The 26512-nt window shown below is 38.1% G+C and overlaps 1 long non-coding RNA gene across 1 annotated transcript in view; it reads left to right on the top strand.

The window, feature by feature from the left end:
• Positions 1–1456: 1456 nt before the first annotated feature.
• Positions 1457–26512, top strand: part of LOC123388769 — a 72984-nt gene continuing 47928 nt past the window's right edge. The window contains exon 1 of the long non-coding RNA XR_006603279.1: positions 1457–1586. This is a non-coding gene — a long non-coding RNA (uncharacterized LOC123388769). The remainder of the gene's footprint in view (positions 1587–26512) is intronic.

The raw sequence follows: 26512 nt of genomic DNA, 5'->3' as shown, positions 1-26512 counted from the left end.
AAAGGAGGATCTTGTTCTGTTATGGCAGATGGTTTAGCAAATGTGATAACATGGATAATCATAAAATATATTTAATGAACTGATGGATCTGGCTTAGGAGACTTCCAGACAGAATGCTGGAAGTTATATTTTATTTATTTGTTTTAAAATTATGTATCATAAGGTATGGATAGACAGAGCTTGCTAAAGAAGGACTTATTCAACTTTCAAACAGAATTTAGAGGAACTATATAGGAACAAAATCTGAAAATGAAACTATTTCTTATCCTTAGTTTCTCCCAGCAGAACATACACTAAGAAAGGGCCACAGAATGAAGATCAAATTCAAGGCTCTGTTAGGAAATCATGGGCTCAAGGTAAAGATGAGGCCGAGGATGTGATTGTAAAACCTTTTGTTATGAGTTCAGAAAGAGATAAAAAGCCTTGTAAGGTTCTAAGGGGTTGTAGTATAGACACTGTCTCCCAAACAGTAAGGCCTCTCAGATTCTTAAGGTTATTATCCCACAATAGCTTCGTAGGGGGCCCAGGGTAGAACAGGGCTTATCTAGAAGATATTTGTAGATTCGGCTTTTAATATTCAAAAATTCCAAAATTTTTAAAGTAATAATATCAGTTTACACTGAAACACACACACACACACCACCACCACCACCACCACCACCACCACCACCAAATGAAGACTGTACAAAATGAAGAGAGACTTCTGGATCCTTAAACTTCTGTGGGCAGGAAGCAGGCTCAGTAGGCTGCTCAGCTGCAGAAATGGATCAGTTCTATGGAAAAGGAAGAACGATTTAGAGGGCAAAACTAAGATCTCAGGGGTAAGAACCAAAAATTATGGAAAATCATTCCCAGGGAGGAGGATTAGGCCCTAATAATGAACTGGTAACATTTACCCAGCTAGATTTTATGATTTCAATGGATTGGTGACTTTCTATTTTCTCCATGTATTAAATGGGTATCTATTTATGGCACTTGTTCTGTGTCTGTCATACCACCCTATTCTGGGTATGTGTGGGACAGATAACTTGTCTTTTTAGTTTGCAGATTTCCAGATCTCGATCTGATCCCAGGAAACTGTGGGAGCCTCATCCATACTTGGGACTTGATTTAGATCAGATCCTGAACCTGAGCTTAATGCCATTAATGGAATGAAATTTTGGGGAGTCTAGAGAAGGGGCAAATATATATTACATAGGGAGGATTATAAATGTTTTTGGCCAGAGGGTAGACTGGCAGTTTAAAATAATTTCCACAAATTCTTTGGCATTCTTCCTATTTGGAGGGCTATGTTCTTTCCCTTTGAAATGCATTAGCTTGTGATTGTTTCAACTATGGGATATGGCAGAGGTAATGCTTTGTGACTTCTGGGTCTAGGTCATAACAGATGATGTAGATTATGTCTCATTTGCTAGAACTCTTGGTCTCAAAGCCAGTAGGTAAGAAGTCTAACAACCTTGAGGACCCATGTTGGTGGTGCTGTATGGAGGCTCTTTGTTCTACAGTCCCTGACAAGCCTGGCCTTCCAGCCATCTCTGCCAATGCACTAGATATGTGAGAGGAGCCATATAGATTAAGCCAGATATGTAAGTGAATGTATCTAGTGAGCTTGACTGATGTCAGAAGGACAAGGTTGACCCAGCCATGTCTTTCACAAATCTCCAACTCACAATATTGTGATTTATAGTAAAATACTTGTTTCAAGCCACTGAGTTTCAGGGTAGTTTGTTACCAAGTAATACATAACTAGAACATATGTTGATGATAAATTCTCTCTACTTTTGTATTTCTGAAAATTTTATGTAGTTCTGCTTTCATTTTTGATCATTTTTCTATATAAAGAATTTTAGATAGTCTTTTTCTCTAAGTACTAAAATGTTATTCATTCTGTTGTTTTCTGATTTGCATTCTTCCTCTTGAGAAGCAAATGGTAATTCCTATTAACCCTGAATATAATGTTTCTTTTTTTTCTGGATACACTGAAGATTTCCTCATTATCTTTGGTTTTTATTAATGTGATTACAATATGTCCCCCATCCTGCTTTGCTTTATTGAGCTTCTTGGATCTATGGGGTTATGCTTTTCATCAGATTTGAAGAAAGAAAACTCCCATTATCTTGAAAAATATATATTTTTCTGTGCCATCGTCTCTCTTCTCCCCAATTACAATTATGTTAGCTGCTTAATATTATCTCACAGTCCATTGAGTCTCTCTTCATTTTTTTTCAACCATTTTTCCTTTCTATGTTTACTAGGATCATTTCTAGTCCATGTCTTCAAGTTTACTTGTCTTCTCTTCAGCAGAGTCTAACCTGCTTTGAGGCCCATTCAGTTATTTTTTCATTTCACATATTGTATTCTTCTAGTTGTAGAATATCTTTTGGTTTCTTTTTATATTTAACAGTTTTCTATTTTGAGGCATCCTACTTTTCCTTAATCACACAAATGTTTTCCTTAAATCTTTGACCCTATTTATAATAGCTGTAATAGAATCCTCTGCTGATTTAATCATCTCCATCACATCTATGTCAGTTTGTATTGACTGATTTTTTTTCTTTGTTATAGTTTATATTTTCCTGCTTCTCTACATACCTAGTAATTTTTTAAAAAGACTTTATTTATTTATTTGACAGAGAGGGAGACCGCAAGTAGGCAGAGAGGCAGACGGGGGAAGCAGGCTCCCCTGGAGCAGAGAGCCTAATGCGGGGCTTGATCCCAGGACCTTGAGACCATGACCCGAGCCAAAGGCAGAGGGTTTAACCCACTGAGCCACCCAGGTGCCCCATCTAGTAGTTTTTTAAAAAAGATTTTATTTATTTTTTTAGAGAGAGAGCAAGCAAGTATATGAGTAGGGGGAGGGGCAGAGGTGGAGATAATCTCGGGCAGACTCTCCACTGAGTGTAGAGGCCAATGTGAGGCTCCATCCCAGGATCACAAGATCGTGACTTGAGCCAAAGCCAAGAACAAGAAACTCAACTGACTGATTCAGTTAGGTGCCACTACATGCCTAGTAATTTTTAATGTATGGTCTGGTAATGGGTGTTATGTTGTGAGTTTAGATTTTGTTGTTCTTAATAGAGGAGTGTTTTCTTCTGGCAAGCAGTTAATTTACTTACATATAAGTTTGATTATTTTGAAGCTTTGTTTTTAAGTTCAATTTTGAGATAATTCTACATTCACATGCACTTGTAAGAAGTAATACAGAGAGATCCTGTATACGCTTTATCTGATTTCCCCAAAGGTAGCAACTTGGATGACTGTGGAACAATATTATGACCAGGAAATTTATATTGATACCACTCAATGACTTTATTTAGATTTCACTAGTTTTACATACACTTATTTGTCTGTGTGCATGTGTATGTGCACACTTAGTCCCATGTGATTTTATCATATGTGTAGGTTAGTGTGACTACCAACACAGTCAAGACACACAGCAGTTCCATCACAAGAATATTTTTTGATACTCTTTTATAGCCATAGTGAGTTTTTCATTTAGAATATTTCTTGACATTTATCCAAGTTGTATGTATCAATAGTTTATTCCTTTTTATTGCTAAGTAGCATTTCATGTTATAAATATACCACAGTTGTTTAACCATTCATCCTTTATAGGACATTTGAGTTATTTCCAGATTCTGGTAACTAGAAATAAAGCTGTTATGACCATTTTTTTTAATAGGTTTTTATGTGAACATAGTTTTCATTTCTCTGGAGTGAATGCTTAAGAGTACAATTGCTGGATCATATGATAACTGTATGTATAATTTTGGTTGCCATTTTACAATTCCACAAACAATGTATGGAATACTCCAGTTTCTTCACATTCTCATTGGTATTTAATGTTATCATTATTTTTTATTTTAGCCATTCTGATAATGTGTAGTACCATCTTATCATGCTTTTTATTTCCATTTCCAGAGTGGTGCATGATATTGAACATCTTTTCATCTGGTTATTTGCCATCTGTACATTCTCTTTAGTAAAATGTCTGTTCATGTCTGTTCCAATTTCCTAATCAGATTATTTGGCTACTGTTTCAAGAGTTCTTTATGTATTCTAGGTACAAATTTTGTTGAATTTGTGGTTTGAAAGTATTTTCTGTCAGTCTTTCTTTTTTAAATCTGACACTGTTATTTATTTATTAATTTGAGAGAGAGAGAGAGAGAGAGAGAAAAAGAGCAGTGGAGGGGCAAAGGGAGAGAGACAATCTTAAGCAGTCTCTATGCCTGGTAGACCCAGTGCAGAGCCTGACGTGGAGCTTGATCTCAGGACCCTGAGGTCATGACCTGAGGCAAAATCAAGAGTCGAATGCTTACCCAACTGAGCCCCTTTTCTCTCAGTCCTTAACTTGTCTTTTCATCCTCTTAACAGGGTCTTTCACAAGGTAAAAGTTTTAAATTTTTAAGTGCCCTAATTTATCATTTTTTGTTATGAGTGTTTCTTTTGGTGTCAAGTCTAAGAATTCTTTGCATATAGCCTTACATCCCAATGATTCTTTTCCTGTTTTAAAAGCAAATTTTTATAAATTTATGTTTTACATTTAAAATTCATTTTAAGTTAAGTTTTTCAATTAGATGGAGGTTTAAGCCAAGGGTCATCTTTTTGTGTGTATGTATGCAGTTGTTCTGGCACTGTTTGTTGAAAAAAGGCTATATTCTTACTTCACTGAATTGCTTTTGTATCTTTGTAAAAAATCAGTTGGGCATTTTTGTTTTGGTGTGTGTGGGTCCATTGGTGGGTTCTTTATTCAGTTCCATAGAATTGTGTGTCTATCACTCTGCGAATACCATAGTCTTCATTAGTGTAGTTATATACAACTATATATAGCTGTGTGGCATGCAAAAAGGAGTTAATATAGGCATCCTGTCACTGCTTTCCTTAGAATGGGCCGCTTTCAAGGTTGGCCCATGGCTAGCGTCTGATAATTAGGATTTCAGGATAGCTCTCACCATCCTAACTGATCAGAGTGGCTCACTGTGCCTGAACTGCAAACAGTGATGGTTGATGCTGAACATTTGTTTTCCTTCTAGGAATCTGAAATTTTAGTGTATGCTAGGCACAGTATGCCTACGTGACCAGTTCCCAGTAAAAACGGTAGGCACTGAGTCTCTAAGGAGATTCTCTGGTAGACAACATTTCACACATGTGTTACCACAACTCCTTACTGTAGGAATTAAGTAAGTCCTATAACTTTGATAGATGAAGACTCTTGGAAACTCATACCTGATTTCCTTTCAAATTTTGTTCTGTGTACCCTTTTCCTTTCTTGACTTTGTTTTATATCCTTATGCTAAAATATATAGCCATGAGTATGACTATATGCAGTCTTATGAGTGCTCCCCAGTAAATCAGTGAACCTGGGAATGTGTTTGGAGACTCAACATTGGGTAGAGTGATTCCTCCTACTTTCTTTTTCTTTTTCAGAAATATATATAGGAATACCTGGATGGCTCAGTTGGCTAAGCAGCTGCCTTCAGCTCAGGTCATGATCCCAGGGTCCTGGGATCAAGCCCCTCATCAGGCTCCTTGCTCAGAGGAGAGCCTGCTTCCCTGCTTATGTCTTCTCTGCTCGTGCCTCTCTCTGTCAAATAAATAAATAAATATTATATATAATAATATATTATTAATTATATAATAATAAACAGCAATTAATTAAATTAATTAATTATTAATTATATATTTTATGTGTATATATATATATATATATATATATATATAAGATTTTATTCATTTATTTGACAGAGAGGTAGAGATCACAAGTAGGCAGAGAGGCAGGCAGAGAGAGAGGGGGAAGCAGGCTCCCCACTGAGCAGAGAGCCCAACACGGGGCTTGATTCCAGGACCCTGAGATCATGACCTGAGTTGAAGGCAGAGCTTAGCCCATTGGGCCATCAGGTGCCCCAAATAAATAATATTTTTAAAGCTACTTGAGATCCTATTGCATTCTGTATGAATTTTAGAATGGGATTATCTTTTGTCTACAAAAAAACCTTTCTTGGGATTTTGATAGGAATGGGATTAAACCTATCAATCAAGGTGGGGGAAATTGACATATTTACAATACTTAGTCTACCAATCCATGAACACAGTATGGCTCCTGTTTGGTTTGGTCTTCTTTGATTTTTTTTATAGCATTTCATAATTTTCAGCATACTGATTCAGTATGCATTTTGTTAGATTTATGCTTAAGTAGTTGATTTTCTTTGAAGCAATTGTAAATAGTAGTATTTAAAATTTCAGTTTCTGTGTGTTCATGGTTAGTATAAAGGTTGTTTTTAAAGTATTATTAAAGTGGTATAAAGTGGTTATTTAGGAGTAGATTAGCCCTACTCCTAAAGTATAGTCTTTCTGAGGTCTCCCTTGAATGCTGCAGAATTTTCAGTAAGGTCTTTCTACTCTGGAGATCAGAATTAGAATGTCTCCCAGACTTGGGTGAACTCCAGTAGTTGTTCAGCTCACAGCTGCCTGGTAATTATTCTTTTTCCAACTCAAAGTTCTTTGTGCAGCTTTGTAAATTCTATGTGTACATACAGCTTATTGTCTGGCAAAAGACTCATGCATACTTCTGGATCTTTTTCTTCTCTCTGATACTCTGCCTCACAACTTCCAGCAACTTTGCCCAGTATACCTCATAAATCTGAAAAAAAAAAAGTGGAATTAATAGTGAGATGTTATCTTCACTGATTTCTTGTCCCCTTTTCCCTCTCCTGTTGATTATCTCCCTGTACTTAATTTTTCAAGAGTGTAAATAAAACTGAAAATACCTCCACATCAGTCTTCAATCCTAGAAGAGATTGACTGAAAGAGATATAATCATGGTCAAGCTCTGGAAGTTATATGATTCCTGCTTGGACCCTCCATGGTGATCTGTCTTTGATTTTATACCCAAGATGATCACCTGTGATAACATTTGAATACTAGTTTTTCTTTTATTTTCTTTCTTTTTTTTTTTTATATTTTATTTGTTTATTTGACAGAGATCTCAAGTAGACAGAGAGGCAGGCAGAGGGAGAGGAAGGGAAGCAGGCTCCCCGCTGAGCAGAGAGCCCGATGCGGGGCTTGATCCCAGGATCCCGGGATCATGACCTGAGCCTAAGGCAGAGGCTTTGACCCACTGAGCCACCCAGGTGCCCCTAGTTTTTCTTTTTATAAGGACCTCTGAGTGGGGTCTTTGTCTGGGAGGTGATAATACAAAACAGCAAACATGCAACCTAACTGTTTGGGAAATAAAGACTGTAGAATGTCTCTTGCTTTTATTCTCTTCCCTTGACATAAACATATAAATTATCCTGTGAAAACAGATTGGCCTAAACTTTGCTTAACCATGCTGTCATAGGCCAGTTTCCTAATGAGCATATTCAGATTTACAGGAACCATTGTGACATTGCAAACGGCTGAAAAGTACCCTGCCAGTCTCACTAGGCTGACTCACAGGTTTGTCCAAGGTTTACCTGGTCAGAGGGTTCCTGTATCATGCACTTGAAACTGAGCCTTGATGACATTATTTTAAAAAGTTGTTTTCTCTTTGCTCTTCCTAAAATGTCAGAATGCAAGATTAGTTTACTAATTTGTCTAGGTACAGATGTAAAGGGGTGAACATATAAAAAGATACAGAAACATGGCTTAGCTGTGTTTTGTGCCATTTAATAGCAAAATTTGCATTAGGAGGCAATTATTGCCCACTCTGGTTCTTATGCTAGTTTTATGATCAGTCACTGAAAGAGCATGATTTTTTTTAACCACATCTGTGATTATAATACTCCTACCACTAATGGTTTCTGTCAGTAGAATTAAGAAAAATCAATAAATCTATTTTAAAATGTTTCACTGATTTTTCTATTGGGAATAACAGAGTTCAGTGGTGATCAATCTAGGGAAACCCAGTTTCCCTGCAGGATTCTAACTGAAAGTCCATGTTGCAATTCAAATAGGAAAAAGTTCAGTTTAGAATTTGAAACTTGTTCTTTTGTTGATAAGATTAGTGGTTACCTATACTGTCTTGGCTTTAGAACCATTTGTGGAATTAAAATATATATAAATATATTACTCAGCTATAAAAAAGAATGAGATCTTGTCATTTGCAAAAACATGGATGGACTTAGCATTATTCTAAGTGAAATAAGAAAAAAACAAGTACTATATGATTTCACTTATATGTGGAATCCAAAAAACAAAACAAACAAAAAGCAGAAACACTCATAAATACAGTGAACAAACTGATGTTTCCCAAAAGGGAGGGGGTGGGGAGGATGGACAAAATGGGTGAAGGGGAATGGGAGAAATAGTCTTACAATTACAGAATGAATTAAGTTGGAAGGCTAAAAAGTACAGCATGGGAAATGTAAATTAATGGTATTTTAATGTTACTGTGTGGTGACAGGTGGGTAGCTCGCTTGTGGTGAGCATAGCATAACTATGGACTTGCCAATCACTATGTTGTGCATGAGAAACTAATGAAACATTTTGAATCAACTATACTTAAATTTAAAAAAAAGTTATAAATACTGTGCTTGCTCCCATCTACTTGAAAAGAAAATACAAATATGAGGATTCCACTACTAAATGCTGAAATAGTAGGTTTGGGTGGGACCTAGAAACATGTTTTTTTTTTTTTTAATCTTCATAGTTCTTTTTTTTTCCATTACATATTTTTTATGGATTATTATTATTAACATAAAATGTATTATTTGCCCCAGGGGTACAGGTCTGTGAATCATTAGGCTTACACACTTCACAGCACTCACCTTATCACATATCTTCTCCAATGTCCAAACCCAACCACCCTCTCCTTACCGCCCTCCCCTGCCAGCATCCCTCAGTTTGTTTTGTGAGATTAAGAGTCTCTTATGGTTTGTCTCCCTCCTGATCCCATCTTGTTTCATTTTTTTCCTTCCCTACCCCCCAAGCCCCCAACTCTGCCTCTCCAATTCATTGTATCAGGGAGATCATATGATAATTGTCTTTCTCCAATTGACTTATTTAGCTCAGCATAATACCCTCTAGTTCTATCCATGTCATTGCAAAAGGCAAGAATTTATTTCTTTTCATGGCTGCATAGTATTCCATTGTATATATATGCCACCTCTTCTTTATCCATTCATCTGTTGATGGACGTCTAGGTTCTTTCCGTAGTTTGGCTATTGTGGACATTGCTGCTATAAACATTCGGGTGTACGTGCCCCTTCAGATCAGTACATTTGTATCTTTAGGGTAAATACCCAGTAGTGCAATTGCTGGGTCATAGGGTAGCTCTATTTTCAACTTTCTGAGGAACCTCCATGCTGTTTTCCAGAGTGGCTGCACCAGCTTGCATTCCCACCAACAGTGTAGGAGGGTTCTCCTTTCTCTGCATCCTCTCCAACATCTGTCATTTCCTGACTTGTTAATTTTAGCCATTCTGACTGGCGTGAGGTGGTATCTCATTGTGCTTTTGATTTGTATTTCCCTGATGCCAAGTGATGTAAAGCACTTTTTCATGTGTCTGTTGCCCATTTCGATGTTTTCTTTGTAGATATGTCTGTTCATGTCTTCTGCCCGTTTCTTGATTGGCTTATTTGTTCTTTGGGTGTTGAATTTGATAAGTTCTTTGTAGATTTTGGATACTAGCCCTTTATCTGATATGTCATTTGTGAATATCTTCTCCCATTCTGTCAGTTGTCTTTTGGTTTTGTTGACTGTTTCCTTTGCTGTGCAAAAGCTTTTGATCTTGATGAAGTCCCAATAGTTCATTTCTGCCCTTGCTTCCCTTGTCTTGTCTTTGGTGATGTTTCTAGGAAGAAGTTGCTGTGGCTGAGGTCAAAGAGATTGCTGCCTGTGTTCTCCTCAAGGAATTTAATGTATTCCTTTCTCACATTGAGGTTTTTCATCCATTTGTTGTCTATTTTTGTGTGTGGTGTAAGGATATGGTCTGGTTTCATTCTTCTGCATGTGGCTGTCCAATTTTCCCAACACCATTTGTTGAAGAGACTATCTTTTTTCCACAGGACATGTCGAAGATTAGTTGATCATAGACAGAGTTGAGGGCCTATTTCTGGGCTCTCTATTCTATTTCATTGATCTGTGTCTGTTTTTGTGCCAGTACCATACTGTCTTGATGACTACAGCTTTGTAATAGAACTTGAAGTCTGGAATTGTGATGCCACCAACTTTGACTTTCTTTTTCAACATTTCTCTGGCTATTCAGGGTCTTTTCTGGTTCCATATAGATGTCAGTATTGTTTGTTCTGTTTCTTTGAAAAAAATTGATGGTATTTGGATAGGGACTGCATTGAATGTGTAGATTGCTCTAGGTAGCAAATACATTTTCACAATATTTGTTTTTCCAATGCATGAGCATGGAATGTTTTTCCATTTCTTTGTATTTTCATCAATTTCTTTCATGAGTACTTCATAGTTTTCTAAGTACAGATTCTTGGTCTCTTTAGTTAGGTTTATTTCTAGGTATCTTATGGTTTGGGGTGTAATTGTAAATGGGATCGACTCCTTAATTTTTCTTTCTTCTGTCTTGCTGTTGGTATTTACAAATGCAACTCATTTCTGTGCATTGCTTTTATATCCTGACATTTTACTGAATTCCTGTACAAATTATAGAAGTTTTGGAGTGGAGTCTTTTGGGTTTTTCCACATAAAGTCACATCATCTGCAAAGAGAGACAGTTTGACTTCTTTACCGATTTGGATGCCTTTAATTTCTTTTTCTTTTCTGATTGCTGAGGCTATGATTTCTAGTACTATGCTGAATAGCAGTGATGATAGTGGACATCACTGCTATGTTCCTGATATTAGTTGAAAAGCTCTCAGTTTTCCCCATTGAGAATGGTTATTTGCTGTGCAAATGGTTATTTGCATTTCATAAATGACTTTGATGATATTGAGGAATGTGCCCTATATCCCTACACTTTGAAGAGTTTTGATCAAGAAAGGATGCTGTACTTTGACAAGTGCTTTTTCAGGATCTATGGAGAGTATCAAATGGTTCTTGTTCTTTCTTTTATTAATGTATTGTATCACATTGATTAATTTGCAGATGTTGCACCAACCTTGCAGCCCAGGAATAAATTGCATTTGGTCGTGGTGAATAATTCTTTTTTTTTTTTTAAGATTTTATTTATTTATTTGAGAAAGAGATAGTGAGAGAGAGCATGAGAGGGGAGAAGGTCAGAGGGAGCAGACTCCCCATGGAGCAGGGAGCCTGATGCGGGACTCAATCCCAGGACCCTGGGATCATGACCTGAGCTGAAGGCAGTCACTTAACCAACTGAGCCACCCAGGCACCCGAATAATTCTTTTAAAGTACTGTTGGATCCTACTGGCTAGTATTTTGGTGAGATATTTTGCATCCATGTTCTTTTTTTTTTTTTTTTTTTTTTAAAGATTTTGTTTATTTAACAGAGAGAGATGACAAGTAGGCACAGAGAGAGAGAGAGAGAGGAAGCAGGCTCCCTGCCGAGCAGAGAGCCCGATGCGGGACCCGATCCCAGAACTCTGAGATCATGACCTGAGCCGAAGGCAGAGGCCCAACCCACTGAGCCACCCAGGCACCCTTGCATCCATGTTCTTCAGGGATATTGTTCTGTAATTCTCCTTTTTGATGGGGTCTTTGTCTTATTTTGGGATCAAGGTAACACTGGCCTTGTAAGATGAGTTTGGAAGTTTTCCTTCTATTTCCAATTTTTGGGAACAGTTTCAGGAGAATAGGTATTAATTATTCTTTAAATGCTTGGGTGGCTCAGTGGGTTAAGCCGCTGCCTTCGGCTCAGGTCATGATCTCAGGGTCCTGGGATCGAGTCCCGCATCGGGCTCTCTGCTCAGCAGGGAGCCTGCTTCCCTCTCTCGCTCTCTGCCTGCCTCTCCATCTACTTGTGATTTCTCTCTGTCAAATAAATAAATAAAATCTTAGAAAAAAAATATTTTAAATGCTTGGTAGAATCCCCCTGGGAAGCCACTGGGAAGGCTCTGGGCTCTTGTTTGCTGGGAGATTTTTTTTTTTTTTTAAAGATTTTATTTATTTATTTGTCAGAGAGAGAGTGAGAGAGAGAGCAAGCACATGCAGACAGAATGGCAGGCAGAGACAGAGGGAGAAGCATGCTCCCTGCCGAGCAAGGAGCCCGATGTGGGACTCGATCCCAGGACCCTGAGATCATGACCTGAGCTGAAGGCAGCTGCTTAACCAACTGAGCCACCCAGGCATCCCTGCTGGGAGATTTTTGATGACTGCCTCAATCTCCTTTCTATTTCTTCCTAGTTCAGTTTTGGTAGTTTGTATGTCTCTAGGAATGCATCCATTTCTTCCAGATTGTCAAATTTGCTGGTGTATAGTTGCTCATAATGTGTTCTTATAATTGTTTGTATTTCTTTGGTGTTGGTTGTGATCTCTCCTTCTTCATTCATGATTTTATTAATTTGAGTCCTTTCTCTTTTCTTTTTGATAAGTCTGGCCAGGGGTTTATCAATCTTATTAATTCTTTCAGAGAACCAGCTCCTACTTTCGTTGATTTGATCTATTGTTCTTTTGGTTTCTATTTCATTGATTTCTGCTCTGATTTCTGATTTCTTTTTTCCTGCTGGGTTTAGGCTTTCTTTGATGTTCTTTCTCCAGCTCTTTTAAATATAGGGTTAGGTTGTGTACTTGAGGCCTTTCTTGTTTCTTGAGAAAGGCTTGTATTGCTATATACTTTCCTCTCAGGACTGCCTTTGCTGTGTCCCAAAGATTTCGAACAGTTGTGTTTTCATTTTTATTTGTTTCATGAATTTTTTCAATTCTTCCTTAATTTCCTGGTTGACCCATTCATTTTTTAGAAGGATTCTCTTTAGTCTCCATGTATTTGAGTTCTTTCCAACTTCCTCTTGTGATTGAGTTCCAGCTTCAGAGCTCTGTGGTCTGAAAATATGCAGGGAATGATCCCAATCTTGTGGTACCAGTTGAGACCTAATTTGTGACCTAGGATGTGATCTATTCTGGAGAATGTTCCATGTAGAGAAGAATGTGTATTATGTTGCTTTGGGATGGAATGTTCTGAATATATCTGTGATATCCATCTGGTCCAGTGTGTCATTTAAGGCCTTTATTTCCATGTAGATTTTTTGCTTGGATGATCTGTCCATTTGAGTGAGGGGGGTGTTAAAGTCCCCTAATGTATTATTATCAATGTGTTTCCTTGATTTTTGTTATTATTTGGTTTATATAATTGGCTGCTCCCATGTTAGGGGCATAGATATTTAAAATTGTTAGATCTTCTTGTTGGACAGACCCTTTCAATATGATCAGTGTCCTTCCTCATCTCTTATTATAGTCTTTGGCTTAAAATCTAATTGATCTGATATAAGGATTGCCACCCCAGCTTTCTTTTGATGTCCTTTAGCATGGTAAATTGTTTTCCACCCTCTCATTTTAAATCTGGAGGTGTCTTTGGGTCTTAAATGAGTTTGTTATAGACAGTATATCGATGGGTCTTGTTTTTTTTAATCCATTCTGATACTGTGTGTCTTTTGATTGGTGCATTTAGCCTATTTACATTCAGGGTAACTATTGATAGATATGAATTTAGTGCCATTGTATTGCCTGTAAGGTGATTGTTACTGTCTATTGTCTCTGTTTCTTCTTGTCTGTTACTTTTAGACACTCTCGTTGCTTGGAGGACCCCTTTCAATATTTCCTGTAGGACTGGTTTGATGTTTGCAAATTCTTTTAATTTTTGTTTGTTGTGGAAGATTTTTATTTCTCCTTCTATTTTCAGTGACAGCCTAGCTGGATATAGTATTCTTGGCTGCATATTTTTCTCATTTATTGCTTTGAATATATTATGCCAGTTCTTTATGGCCTGCCAGATTTCTGTAGAGAAGTCTGCTGCCAATCTTATATTTCTACCATTTTATGTTATATACTTCTTGTCCCAAACTCCTTTCAGGATTTTCTCTTTGTCACTAAGACGTGTAAGTTTTACTATTAGTATTAGATGATGGGGTGTGGATCTATTTTTATTGATTTTGATGGGGGTTCTCTGTGTCTCCTAGATTTTGATACTTGTTCCCTTTGCCAAATTAGGGAAATTCTCTGCTATAATTCACTACAATATACCTTCTTACCCTTTATGTCTTTCTTCTTCTTCTGGGATCCCAATTATTCTAATATTGTTTTGTCTTATGGTATCCGTTATCTCTCAGATTCTCCCCTTGTTGTCCAGTAGTTGTTTGTCTCTCTTTTGCTTGGCTTCATTATTCTCCATCATTTGGTCTTGTATAGCAGTAATTCTCTCTTCTGCCTCTTTTATCCTCACAGTAAGAGACTCCATTTTTGATTGTACCTCATTAATAACGTTTTTGATTTCAACTTGGTTAGATATTAGTTCTTTTATTTCTCCAGAATGGAATTTTATTTCTCCAGGAAGGGTTTCTCTAATATTTTCCATGCCTTTTTTGATCCCAGCTAGTATTTTGAGAATAGTCATTCTGAACTCTAGTTCTGACATATTACCAATGTCCTTATTGATTAGGTCCTTAGCCTTAGGTACTGCCTCTTGTTCTTTTTTTTTTTTTATGGTGAGTTTTTCTGCTTTGTCATTTTATCCAGATAAGAATATATGAATGAGAGAATAAAATACTAAAAAGGTGGCAAAGACCCCAGAAAAATATATACTAACCAAATCAGAAGAGACCCAAAACTGGGGGAGGGGGGAAATATATATCTCTATATATATATAGAGAGAGAGATATCGATATCTCTCTCTCTCTCTCTATATATATATATATATAGATATATATATAGATATATCGATATCTCTCTCTCTCTCTCTTTATATATATATATATATATATCTTAGACTGGTGACTAGAACGAGCCACCCAATTGATTTTGGGTGTATTTTGTTCTCTTAGAAGAAACTACCTCCTAAAATTTTAAAGAAAGAAACTTATATATATACAAAAATAAGGGTAAACACAATGAAGGGATGGAATAAAGACGAAAATGAAAAGATGAAAATGAAAAAAAATTGTAAAAAAGGAATTGATAAGATAAGTTGGTTGGATAATAGGGAAAAAAAAAGTAGAGAATGTCTCAGGCTGGAGACTAGAAGAAAGCCATGTGCTAGATTTAGGGTATATTTTGAGCTATTAGAAGAAATTGTATCCCAAAATTTTAAAGAAAAATAAAACCCTATTGGTATACAAAAATAAGGTTAAATACAATGAAGGGATAAAATATGACTATAACATTGATGATTTAAAAAGATTTTTTTTCAAGAAAGGTATTGTTAAGATAAACTAGTTAAAAAACGTTAAAAGAGGAAAGAGGAAAAGTTAAAAAAAAGGAAAAAAATAAAATTAAAAAAATTTAACTTTGCAAGACTAAAGGATAATGCGGAGAAGGCCATGAATTCTATACATTGCTTTCCCCTTTGGAGTTTTGCTCTTCTCTTTGATCAGTGAGCTTGGTCTTGGCTGGATGTTCTTGCTGATATTCTAGGGTAGGGGCCTGTTACAGTGAGATTCAGATGTCTTTGCCTGAGGTGGAATTGCCCCACCCTGCTAGGGGCCGGGATAAATAATCTGCTCAGGTTCGTTCTTGGGAGCTTTTGTTCCCTGAATGCTTTCATAGACCTCTGGAGAACAGGAATGAAAAATGGCAGCCTCCCAATCTCGGACCCAGAGGAGCTGAGAGTTCGGGACCGTACTCCTCAGTGCGCCCTCAGAGAAAAGCAGTCAATCACTCCCATCTCCCTGGAATCCGTCCATGCTCTGAGCTCCCTCAGCCTGTGACCGATTGTTTTTGTCTCTGTCACACAGCCCTGTTTGGAGTCTCCAAACTGCACATTGCTATGCTGCTCCTCCTAGAGGAGGAAGGAGAGGGTCTCTCTGGATCTGCCACTTGTGGGGTCCCTGCTCGAAGAGCAGTGGTCCAACTGTGCCTTGGAACACTGTTTAAAGCAACCCTGAACTGAGACCCCACTTCTCGGCTCCATTTCCGTAGCTGGCTTCCCCCGTCTGACACCTGGGAGCTCCTTCACACTCAGACACCATCGATATTTCTGTGACCCCGTGGGACCTGAGACCACACTGTCCCTGTGAAGTCTCCACCCCTGCTCAGCCTCTGGAGTAATGTACCTCAGTGAAGCAGACTTCTAAGAGTTCTGATTTTGTTCTCCGCGGCTCCACTGCTTGCCAGGAGCTGGCCTCTCCCTGCACAGTCTGTCTTCCCATTGTTTCAGATTCACTTCTATGCATGTCCTACCTTTCAGAAAGTGGTTGATTATCTCTTCCTAGAATTGCTGCTCTTCTCCTCTTCTATCTCCTGTTGAGTTTGTAGGTATTCAGAATGGTTTGATAGCTATCTGGCTGAACTCCTGGGACCTGATGTCATTTCAGTCTGCTACTCCTCTGCCATCTTGTCTCTCACTCCTTCTAGAAATATGTATTTAAAAAAAAAAGCTTTTCAGGTAATTCTGGTTGTTTTCTGGTTTGAGAACCATGCAGAGATAGAATATGTGTAATAATAGTAAGAAGTATTAGCTTGAAACAAGCCTGTATTTGTCAGGACTCTTGGTTACAAGCAAATGTCAGAAACCCAAGCAAGCTTGAGCAAAATGGGATTTATTGGCTTATGTAACTGGAGTTAAGGGTGGAACTGGCTCTACCAACAGGTCCTTTCATGGTGGGAAAGGTTGCTTCCAGCAGCTGTAAACTCTCATTTTTATTATTATTCAAAAGGAAGAGATTTTCTGTCTCCTCATATCAAATCACATGAATGGACTCTTTGGCCTGCTTGGTGTAGGTAAGAGGAAGATGGTCATGTGATTAGCCAGAGGTCAGATAGGGCCCTGGAAATATGTTTCGTTAGAATCATATAGGGTGAAGAAGAGGCAGTTTTCCAATGGAAAAAGGGGTATTGGGGAGATAAAAAAATACAAATCTCCTCTACTGAAGTCTACCTCTCTGAATATAATGTAAAGATCTCTGGTGATTCAGTGATTTACCATGGGGCCGTTTCTAGCATTAAGCATTTAATCAAATGGTGCAAAGCTATTGGGGTCACCAAATTTCAAATAGGGAAGCAACTATTTAAGTTATTATATAAGTATAAGATGTACCTGTTATAATTTGAAAAATATATTTTCTCTTAACTCTGAATTTCATGGATTTGACAGGACAGCCATCTAAGATGGCTTCCAATGATTTCCACCCCTTTGTATTCATATCCTTGTGTAATCCCTTCCCCTTGTATGTGGGCTATACCTTATGATTTGCTTCTAATGAGTATACTATGCAAAAGTGGTGGGATATCACTTCCAAGATTAGATCATGAAAGACTGTAAATTCCATCTCATGGGCATTTTCTTGCCTTTTTGATTTGCTTACTTTGATGAAGCAAGCTTCATATTGGGAAGGTTTAAATGTCAAGGAACTGAGGACAGGCTCTGGTCAATAGCCAACAAGGAGATAAAACTTGTCAATAACCACATGAGTGAGCTTGGAACACATTCTTCCACAGTGAAGCCTTGAGATGACTATGGCCCTAGTCAATACCTTGATTGCAGTCTGTGAGAGACTTTGGGCCTGAAGATCCAGCTAAGCTGTGCCCAGATTCCTGTCACAATGAAAATGTGAGATAATAAATGTTCTAAGCCACTAAGTTTTGGATAATTTTTTATGCAGCAATAGATAACAAATGAGAGACTTTAGATAACAAATGAGAGATAGTGGGAGACTTTAGATAAAAATTTTAGTATGCTGTAGCCATTATTCGTGGATGTAGAGTGCACTTTCTCCTTAGACTGGGGTCCTGGTTACCCAGGGCTAGCTGCTGCATTGTTGCATTTTTCCTTCATCTGGAGTTAGTTAGATCTGGAGTTCTGTATTTTTTTTTTTAAGACATTTATTCCCTTCTAAATAACATTGCTTCCCATCACACATACTGATTTAGTCCAAGGATAAGACTAAAAGCAAATGACAGGCTCAGGCACAAAACTGAGGAGGCCCTAGGCATCACGCTTGGTTCACCTTAGTCCCAGCCCTGATTGAGCCAATAGTACTGGTTTTATGTCTTGGTTCCAACTCTTATGCAGTTATCTGTTTACCTGTGATGGTATTCTAATGCTTCCCTAGAAATTAGTCTTTGTCCTATACCCAAGTGTAGGTATATACTCAGTGTATGTATGTTTTTGTGTGGCAGTTATGTGCTCATGTTTGTGTAAATCCATTTTTCTAAACTTTTCTGCCCTCTTTTGATTCCTTTCTGAGAGTCTCCTTTCCAAGGGAGGAAAAATTGATATTCTGGCTAGCTAGAGCCTAGGATATTCATTGGAGTCTGCATTACTAGTAGACAGTGTACTGTGCTTTAAATGTAAACACTGTAACTGGTATCCTGTTTTATTTTTATTTATTTTTTTCCTACCTTTGTGTGGTAAGCACCCACAAGAGAAGGCCAGGCAGTTTCTTCTTTTGCATCTTAAATTGTCTTGTTGAGCTGTCTAGACAAGATGGTCTATCTGTTGGTCTTTTCTTCCACCTTCCATGTCTGAAACAGGGTGGTTACTTAATGGCAGATTCTGTTTTCCCTTAAGACTTCTTTTTATTTTTATTTCCTGGGGGAGGAGATAGGAAGGCATGTTTAGGCCTTCAGGGCTAAATCATATTATTCAATCCAGCTTCTGTCAGACCTCAGCTTTGGGAGTTATTGGGTGCTGGTTTGGAAGTTAATAAAGTGGTCAATTCTGCATTGGTTACTGTTCTTAACTATGGTTGTCTTGCTTGGAAAATATGCAGTCAGGAGAGGTGAGTGGTAGGGCAGGATCTGAGCTTGATAAGAGCCCAATATCCAAACTTCACCTTGCATTCCTAAAAATTACTGTCCATTGTGAGGCTGAATGGGTATAAGCAGAGAGTCTGGAATTTAGAGTCAAAGTGCTATGTGGAAGACTTTGCCTTTTGTGTGAAATGCCACAGCTGATTTAAATTGTGGCAGCCCAGCTGCAGATGGTGTTACTGACATGGGGCTGGTGGCTGGATTTGGCGAGAAAAAGTGTTCATTTTGTGGTCAGAACAGGTTTGAGTGAGATGGAAGCCTGAGCAAGCAGGGGTCTGGTCTTGCTAGGGGAGAGTATTTCCTCGGGGAGAGAAGAACCTCTGTAGGTACTTGTAGACCTGCAGAGATAGCTTCAAATGTTATGAACCGAGTATGTAGGGAAAGGGCAAACTCTTTCTGGGACCAGAGAAAACTAAACTCAAAATGATAGAGCTTTGGTGCTCTGGCTTTTTAGGAGGGTATTTTGTGGCTGGACAGCACTCATTTCATGTCTCTAGTCTTTCAACAAGGACAATTTTGTTTTCCAGGGAAGATCAGGTCCTTTTGCAGCAAGGGATTATTATTTATTTGGATTTTTATTTTTTGATGCTGCCTTTGGAGTAGTGAAGATTAACCAAGACCTCAGGAATTAAGAAATCAGAGGAAAACAGATTTTGATGAGAATCACTTGACAAAGATTATTTCATCTGCTTGGACCCTCTAAGAATAACAGAAGACAGGAGCAACCTCATGGATTACCGCCACCTGGGGTTTTGGTAAGCCATGGATTTCACTGACTTCAGTTATATTTAATTTCAAAACTGTAGTCTCCAATGTTTAGTATGAACTCACCAGCATCCTTTTAAGACAGAAACCATGGAGAATATTCCACATCCCCCTCTTGCTTTTTCTGTCTATCCTTCTCCTCTCAGATAACACTCAATCTCTGTTATGATTCATGGCAGGTGACAGCAATGTGGGAAAATTTGCTTTGTCTGGGAAATGCCACTGGGGCAGTTACCACATTTGGGTGTAAATTTTCAAATGAGTGGGAGAGTAATATTGATATTCATGTGTTTTATTGACAACATTGAAGTTGAGGAATGAGACACCTAAGTGTTGCAGTTAGGATTAATTTAACTTTGGTAATGCCAAGGAGCAACTCTCATTCTTGGTAAAAGCCACTAGGCTGTAACTGAAGAAGGCAGCTAGGCCTCTGAGGTTGCTCTCTGGTTGGACTGAGCAGAGTAAGAGATTGAGGGGAAGAAATAGGAACTCTGATTTCCTTGGGACCTTAATTTCTTTGTATTTGCACTTTAATTTCTCCATGGGAATTTAATGAGGGATGGGAATTAAGAGTGTATAAATTTAGGTTATTTTAACTTCCTGGTGAATTGAACCTTTTAAGATGATAAAGTGACCTTTATCTCTAGCAATACTTTTGGCTTTTTAATTCATTATTTATTTATTTATTTATTTTTATTTTTATTTTTTAAAGATTTTATTTATTTATTTGTCAGAGAGAGAGAGAGAGCGAGCACAGGCAGACAGAGTGGCAGAGGGAGAAGCAGGCTCCCTACAGAACAAGGAGCCCGATTTGGGATCCCAGGATGCTGGGATCATGACCTGAGCTGAAGGCAGCCGCTTAACGAACTGAGCCACCCAGGCGTCCCTGAAGTTCATTTTTTATATTGATATAGTCATATACCAGCTTTCCGTTAGTGTTTGCGTGGTAGATCTTTTTGTGTTCTATTGTGATTTTGGCCTTTCTTAATCTTATATTGTCGATGTGTATCTTGTAAAGAGCGCATAGTTGGGTTTTCTTTCTTTAATCCAATCTAATTTTGTCTTTTAATAGGAATATTTACATTTAATCTATTTTTGATATATCTTCAAGTTGACTGTTTTACTATGTTTTCTTTTTGTCTTACCTATTCTATGTCCCCTTTTCTCTGAAAGAAGAGAAAAGTTTTGGACTTATGTTATTCCAGTTTTTTCTTCAATTGGAAGTTAGGCATACTTTTTACTGTTCTTTTAAGCAGTTTCCCTAGAAGTTACAACATGTAATATTTATTTTTAAGGAGTTTATTTATTTATGTAAGAGAGAGCACAAGCAAGCATGGGCGAGGGGTGAGGAACAGAGGGAGAGGGAAAAGCAGACTCCTCACTGAGGAGGGAGCCTAAAGTAGGCTTGATCCCAGGACCCAGGACCCCCAAGATCATGACCTGAGCTAAAGACAGAAGCTTAATGGACTGAGCCACCCAGGAACCCTACAGCATGCATTTTTGACTCATCAAAGTCTAATATTAATTTATACTTTCCTCCCAAATGATGTTAGGACCTTGGAACAATTAACTCCTTCTTGGCTTGTTGTATTTTTATTGATATTTTAATTCTCTCTATATTTGAAACCTCATAAAAATATTATTTTATTATTTTGCTCTATATGGTCAATATTCATTTAGATTCACCCACATATTTACCATTTCTATTGCTTTTTATTCCTCCTCACTCTCTGTACTTCCATTTGGAATCACCTTTTTTCTTATGCCCAGGGAATTCTGTAAAGTATAGGAAGTTCCACTGCTATTAACTCATTTGATCCCAAGGAGTTCTCCAGGTAGCCGAGCGGTCTAGGAGAAGTTTGACCTTCTCTAGCACCATGATGTCTGGCAACAAGGTCCAGCTTTGTGGATCCATTCTCTAGCAAGTAGCTACAGATCTCTGTAGCTCTGCCAAACTTGTGAGGAGCTGCTTCCATGAGCCAAGCCTAATGGGCAGCTGGGTCTGGGAGAATCATGGACTTAGGGCCTGTGAGAGATTTTATTTCCAGGAGAGCCCAGTTTATGGCCAGCAATTGCTGCTCTCATGGTGTCTAACACGGCTGAGGAGAGCAGTTTTTTGCATAAGAAACCCATGGACAGTTTATGGCCATCATGGATGGATCCAGAGCCTGCAGGAGGCTTGAGAGGAGGTTGATAAAGCTTCAGTGGTGAAGGAATTTCTGAGCACTAATGAGAATACCTATTATATTGTGATCTGGATAGATTCTAGAGCCTTTTTTTGGAGAGGGACAATTAACAAATAATAGTATAAATGACCTTAAGTACAATGTATAAATGAGGAATATGTTGTCTGCAGAACCCAAAAAGAACTAAAAGATATTGTGGGTGCTGAGGTTCTTGACCTTGTCAGGAATGGAGCAGTCCTTGTTTTACTGAGTACTTACTAGACATTTAAATGAAACAATGGTACTTTGCATTATGTGTGAGCCAATGGCTCAGTCAGTCCCCTTTTTCTTCTTTCTTTCTTTCTTTCTTTCTTTCTTTCTTTCTCTTTAGTGTGTGCATGTTTTAATTTGAGAGAGAGGAAGATACAGATACAGAACATGAGCAGGGAGAGGAGGCTGAGGAAGAAGCAGACTCACCGTTAAGCAGGGAGCCCTGTTAGTCTCCTTTTCTGAACTCTTTTGTGAGTAATTATCCCAAATGAGTGCTTCCAATAAGTCTTCTCAGTGGAGATCAGTGTAATCAATATAATGTTAATACTTGTGAATCAATGTAATGTCATACCTGTGACCCTGGAGAAAATTGGATGTAGTTAAGCTCTTGCTTGCAAAGATTATGTGTGATTTTAAGACTGTTGAGGTATCCTATGGACAGCTAAGTAAACAAGTACTCTATTTTGATGGTAAAGGCAAACTGCAGTTGAAAGTCTGTTGAGTCACTAAATAGAACATTTAATCAAATCTACAATACCAAAATATTTATTAGTTGGTGATTGGAAAATCAATAATTTCAATAATATTGGGACTAGGAGCCTTGATAGGAAGGATCAAGGCATTTAAGATTGTATAGTCCACTATGAGGCACCATTCATTATTTCTAAGCTAAAGTACAGGCAAAATTAGATTATTAAATGAAAAAGCAGTGAGGATAGCTACCCCTTCTCTAAATGGGTTGTCTTGTATAAAGGATTTCAATCACTGAATATTCTAATTTACATCAGTATTAACTTTTTTAATGGGGGGAAGGGAAGGTTCGTGGTATCCCATTTGTCAAGTGCAGACAACTTGATTTTAATTTGTTACTCATTGGGTCAGAGATTCATACCCACTGTGGTATATTTTACGGCAATGCCTTGGCTGTGGGGAATTTAGGCAGTAGTTCCAATGGTTAAGATGAGGCAGGAGAAAGGAGAGAGGGAGAGATAGATATTTCTGGACATATTTCAAGGATATGAAGTGTCCTCTATCTTGCTCTTATTTATAAATTTAATTTTCCAAGAGAGCCTCACATCAGTATCTAAAAGGCTAGGGGATTCCCTTGTGGCAATAATTATTTTATAGGGCTTAAGGGCCCCAGGCTTAAATCAGGTTTGAATTAGACCCTTTGCTGTGCCATGAGGATGCCATGAGGATATAACCCTGAGGATTCAGATCTTAGTTATGACAGAGGCATATGCAGCATAGTGACAGAAATATTTAGAGATTTTGGTAAGGTGTTTGCTCTTAGGACTGAGGGCATTAGCACACTACATAATGGGTGCTTTTTTTTTTCTCTTTCCCTCCACCCTTTTCTTACTACCTAATGACTGTTCTGTCCATCAGAGTGACCACTGATGGACTTGTATCTTTCACAGGCTATAGTCTTTCCTTTGAATACGTTATATATCTGAGACTATGGTGGGTAAGACACAATCAATTGGTTATGGAGTATGAGTCTTTACCCGGAACCTAGCATCAGTCACAGTTCTCTTCTAAGATAATAGATAGGTCTGTGTTGAGACACAGTATTTGAATCAATATTTGATATTTGACATTTAGGAAAAGGAGTATGGTATGTTTTTCCTTTTTTTCTCCACCTTTACCCTTGGAATGGACAGACTCACCCAGCAGTAGGATATGGAGATGAAAAGGGGAATACTGGGACTATCAACTCCTTTTGTTCACTGTTGACAGGAGAACCCTTAGCCCAGCAAGCTATGTTTAATAGTAAAACTCTGATCTCCTGATTATTCCTTGATTAATGAATCCTATAAGATTGATGGGAAAGAGAACTAACAGTTTTTGAGTTCCTGACAGTCCCTGTATGAAATGTTCTATACTTGAAAATGTAAGGCAGACTGGAGATCCTTTGTATAAGGTCTCTACTTAAAAAGAACCTCAAATAAGTGATTCATTTGTAGAGATCTGGTGGCCTGAACATAGACCTTGAAGAATGGAAGAAATGCTGGCCTTATGAGGTTTGGTTTTTAGGGAAGGAGTGATGGGGAGCTGAAGTGGTGGAGGACATTGATGGCGGCAGGATCAGGGTGGGGCCATGAATGCAGTGGTGAGGATGATACAGAGGCAATGAAGATAGAAGAGAAGTGCTTTTTACAATTTGCTTTCCCCAGAAACTAGAGCCAGAGGCTAGGATTTGGATGCTGGGAGTTTAAATAGGAGGTGACTGTTGGAAGCAGGGGAAAGTAGTACGGTGTTTGCTTGACACGGCAAACAGCAGGAATGGAGGAATCTGAGGTCACATTGGGCTGTCACAGTTGTGGCTGAAATCAGAGGTGGACCTTGGGGATGAAATGTGGACACCAGAGGCATTTGCTCCTGTCCATCCCTGTAACATAGCTCATATTCACATATATCCTGCATTAAGTCCATTTTTTCACTGAGTCTTTAAGGAGGTGGCTGCCCTTAATCTCTATATGACTCAATCTCGTGAGTTAGAAGAATAAGCTTTAGTTCTTGCTGTGCATGGTGATAGGCCATGACTGATATTTTCTCTCTAGAGTTTTCCTAGTGTTTGGGTGGGTATAGTAGCCCTGCTTGGCTTGGTGATAAAGACAGAACTTCATCCCTGAGGGGTCTGAACCCGTGGTTGTCTTTTGCTTTTATTAGGTATTGGTTGCTTCAGTTACCCATCTGCTGTTACACCTGAATAGGAAAACACCAGAAAATGGCAGCAAGTGTACCAAGGTACCAATGTGCCTTTCCATGCTCTTATTATGAAGCAGAAATCTTGGTTCCTTATTATAATCAGAGTTTAACATCTACAATGTTATACATTTTTGCTACCTGCAGGGCAACTGGCATAAGGATCCCAAAGTGATCAGGTTGCTAATTATAGTTTCAGGTTCAGTGCAGTCCTTGCCGTACTGCCTGGTGGCAGTACCCCTTCCCCCCCTCTGCCAACCTGAGAACCAGGACCTCAAATTAGAGAGCCCAAGATAATGGGAAGGGAAGCACATATTCCACACATGGAGTCACTGGGAGTGACAGAGAGTGGCCCAATACCACATCTACTCCCTGGTTCTCTACCCATGAATTCAGCTATTGGGTCACAGATCTCTATATTGGTCATTGCTTGAACTGCACGTACTGCATCTGAGAGGACAGAACGCCTATCTTGCAGAGTATCATCCCTGAATTAGTGCCCTAGTGAAGGTTTTAGTATTCTAGTATACTAGTAATACTAGTATATAGTAATATATATAACAATATATAGTATACTAGTATATAATAATGCTAGTACACTAGTATTCTAGTAAGGGTATTCTAGTATTCCCATTAGTTCTTACTTCAGGGGGGAGTCTAAGCTCATACAGAACACTCCCCCAAAGATGCTGCTGAAATCAGGGGTTAGGTTGAGAGAATGTGACTCAGGCTTCAGAGGCATCCACTATAGGAGAGAAATGTTGGTATTATTTAAAATGGCCATGAAAGTTATTAAGTCTGCTTTAATTTTTGCCTAGGGAAGGGAATTGATCTAGCCTCACAGATAATTTTTTTCTGGCTTTGTTGAGGTATGATTGACAAATATTGTATATATTTAAGGAATACAATGTGATGTTTTGATATATGTATTCCATGTGAAATGATCATTACAATCAATCTAATTTATCTATCACCTCATATATTTACCTTGTGTATGTCTGTAAGAATACTTAAGAGTCACTCTTGGCAAATTTCAAGTGTACAGTACATTATTAACTGTAGGAACCATGCTGTATATTAGGTCTCAGAACTTATTCATCTTATAACTGAAAGTTTGTAACCTTTGACTAACACCTTCCTTATTCCCCAGTTGCTGGTAAGTACCATTCTACTCTCTGTTTCTATGTGGTTGACTTTTTTGGATTCTAGTATAAGTGAGATCATGCAGTATTTGTCTTTCTGTGCCTGGCTTATTTTACTTAGTATAATGTCCTCCAGATTCATCCATGTTGTTCAGGATTTCTTTCTTTTTTAGGGCACAGTGATATTCTATTATTTGTGCATATGATGAACAGATAAAGAAAATTTATATACCTATCCCATTCAATACCACACTTTCTTTATCCATTCATCTATTGACAGACATTTAGGTTGTTTAGATTGTTTCCATATCTTGCTGATTGTGAATAATGCTGCAATGAACATGGGGGTTCAAATATCTTTTTAAGATACTGAATTCATTTCCTTTGGCTATATGCCCAGAAACAGGATTGCTGGATTCCAAAGAAGTTCTATTTTTAATTTTTTGAGGAATCTCCATACTGTTTCCCAGAATAGCTATACCAATTTGCATTCACACCAACAGTGTTTAAGGAGTCCCTCTTCACATCCTTGCCAACACTTGTTTTTTGACTTTTGGTAATAGCTATCCTAACAGGTATGAAATGATATCTCACTGTGGTTTTGATTTGCATTTCCCTAATAATTAGTGATGCTCAGTACCTTTTCATATGCCTGTTGGA

This window comes from Mustela putorius, unplaced genomic scaffold (assembly GCF_011764305.1).
Source record: "Mustela putorius furo isolate JIRA1106 unplaced genomic scaffold, ASM1176430v1.1 tig00000129_pilon_pilon_pilon, whole genome shotgun sequence".
NCBI classification, from domain to species: domain Eukaryota; kingdom Metazoa; phylum Chordata; class Mammalia; order Carnivora; family Mustelidae; genus Mustela; species Mustela putorius.
The sequence above is the reverse complement of the archived record's forward strand: the minus strand, read 5'-3'. Positions and strand labels throughout refer to the sequence as shown.